The sequence below is a fragment of the Arachis duranensis genome, chromosome 3, assembly GCF_000817695.3.
Source record: "Arachis duranensis cultivar V14167 chromosome 3, aradu.V14167.gnm2.J7QH, whole genome shotgun sequence".
Taxonomy (NCBI): Eukaryota; Viridiplantae; Streptophyta; class Magnoliopsida; order Fabales; family Fabaceae; genus Arachis; species Arachis duranensis.
The window spans coordinates 30,964,290-30,967,311 of NC_029774.3; positions in this window are offsets into that span (position 1 = coordinate 30,964,290).

Consider the following 3,022-nt stretch of genomic DNA (forward strand, 5'->3'; position numbering starts at 1 on the left):
ATTATAAAAGGCTACTATGTTGCTTTGAGTTGATGTCTGGCCTGAGTATTAACTTTGATAAGTCTAACTTGATTTTGGTTAACTGTGAGCAGGAATGGCAAATCCTCGGTTGGTGAAGACCTGGAAACTGACCATAGACAAGATGGAAGATAAGCTTAGTTTATGGAAAGCGAAGTCTCTTAACAAAGCTGGTAAGTTGGTTTTCATAAAATCTGCTCTTAATAGCTTGTAGGTTTACTACTTAAGCTTGTATAAAATGCCAAAGGCGGTTGCAGAAAAGGGAATTGGGTTACAGAGAATATTTTTTGGAGTAAAGAAGATGGAAATAATGGTATACTACTTGTGAAATGGGAGGTAGTGCAAGCTCCAAAAAAGTTAGGTGGATTGGGGTTGGGAATGCATTGATCAGAAATGTGTCACTTCTGCTCAAGTGGCGGTGGCGCTTTTCGAAGGAGGATTGCCTGTGGAAGAAGATTGTATGTTCTTGTAATCATTTGAACCCAAATGTTATGTTGTCAAAACAACCATTACCGTCAAGAGGTGGCCCGTGGAAAGATATTTGCCAACTTAATATTAAGGAGCAATAGATAAGAGATATGATGATCAGTGGTTTGTCTATAGAGGTGGGAAATGGCATGCGTATTCGATTTTGGGAGGATGATTGGTTACAAAGTAGCTCTTTGAAAGATAGTTTTCCGAGACTCTTCTTTGTTTCAAATTAACAAGGATCTGTCATAGGGGACTGTGGGTTCTGGGATAGGTTAGAGTCGGTGTGGAACTTTCAGCAGAGGAGAGATTTATTCCAATGGGAGTTAGACTTGCTCAATCAACTTCACGTCTGGTTACAGCTAAACGTTATCGTCTAGTAAAAAGGATACAGTTATATGGAAATTTGACAGAACATGTATTTTTTCTACTAATTTATTTGTGCAGGTATTGTAGAAAGAGACTCCCTCAGAGGACATCACAAGCTACAGCTTCACTAGTACCATATGAAGAGGATTGGTTCTCCCAAGGGTTGAATTATTTGCATAGTTTGTCTTAATAGGTAGGATTAATACTAAAGAGAGACTGAGTAGGCTAGGAATTATTCATCATAGTGATAATATCTGTGTTCTGTGTAAAAAAGAAATAGAATATATGCATCATTTATTCTTGGCTGTGAGTTTACATGGTAGGTGTGGTGTGCTTGGTTGACGTGTGCTGATAAAGCTTGGGCTATTATGGGGACTGTCAAAGAGCTTTTTGAGAGTTGGATTAGAGTGCCTGGTTGTAACTCTGAACAAAAGAAGTGGTTGCTAGGGTTCCTTGTGGTTACTTGGAACATTTGGTTGGAACAGAATAGTAGAGTGTTTTAGAACTCAGAGACAGGTATTGATGGAATCAATGATAGGTCATTTTTTAGTTACAGAAAATAGTGTGGTGGTGATCCGTTTAGTTGTTGATGGTAATGCTAGAAATGACAATGGAATATAACCTATTTTACTGTGTCTATTGTCTTGTGTTTTTATTTGCGTTCCTTTAGTCCTACCTGCTCCTCTTTAGTGTGTTGAGCTCTTTTTGTTAAAAAATATGTGCCAAATGCAACTGCTTTAGACATGTTACTAGGGAATACAGAAGAGATACCCTCTACAGGTAGTGCAAGTGTCCTGTCAAGTTCAAAAATTCCCAAATTGAATGATTATACCACTCTAACAACATCAAGTGCTCCTTTTACAGCAATTCCAGTCAAGCCTTTATTTGAATTTGGCATTAATGGTGATGCGTTAGAGAAGAATTAGGATAGTACAGATTTAAAGGGAGGAACATTACATGATTCACATATTAATGGCAAAAATCATGTAAGTGATGATGATTGGTGAGTCTAAGTCAACCGTAAAGATATGGAAAAGGTTAACCATATTTCAAATGTTGGGCTCTCACCAAATAAGGCCAACGTGACAAGAAGACTAGGCGAACAATCTTCTAATCACAAGCCTGGTGTCAAGTCCACAGTTACACCTTTATAACAAAGAAAACCCACCCTTGTGAATGATAAACCCATATTTTATGATGTATATTGTGCTCAATCTAAGTGATTTATTCAACCCTTCACATACTTATTCATAGAAATTGCATAAGTTTTGCTTTCCCTTCCCTATTATGTGATATATATGAAACACATATTTTCTATGCTTTAAAAGTAATTATTTTAATTATCCTTTATTACCATTCGATGCCGTGATTCGTGTGTTGAGTACTTTCAGGTTTTATAGGGCAGGAATGATTTAAAGGATGGAAAGGAAACATACAAAAATGGAAGGAAATCACAAATTGGAGTTTTAGAGCAACCGGCAGTGATGCGTCCGCATGGACGATGCGAACGCGTGGTTCGCACGAAAGAGAATCGACGCGAGCGCATGGAAGAGGCGAACGCGTGACTTGTGAAATACAACTGACGCGGGCGCATGACTGACGCGGCCGCGTGGAAGAGCGACACTCCAGATGACGCGACCGCGTGACCCACGCGAACGCGTGATGTGCGCGATTTGCAGAATTTGCAGATCTCGTTTGCAGCTATTTTTGGGCCCTTTTTGGCCCAGATCCAAATCCAAGAGGCACAGATTAGAAGTTATGAAGTGGGAGAATGCATTCAGACAGAGAACAACAAGCAGATAGCGAGTAATTCACACTTTTCATAGTTTAGATGTAGTTTTTAGAAAGAGAGGCTCTTTCCTCTCTCTTAGGATTAAGATTAGGATTTATATTAGGATTAGGATTTATCTCATCTTCATATCAGGTTCAATATTCCTTTATTTTGACTTCTCTTATTTTTAATTATATATGTTGCCAATTTGGCTTAATGACATTTATGTTATGATTTTCTTAATTAATATTATTTGAGGTATTTCAGACTTATGATTGTTTTCTCTAATTTATGTTATTGATACTTGGGCTCTATCCAAATTATTTTCATTCAAGTAGATTTTTTTCCCTTTTGGCTTTGGTTGATTAATTGGTAACTCTTGAGTTGTCAAACTCA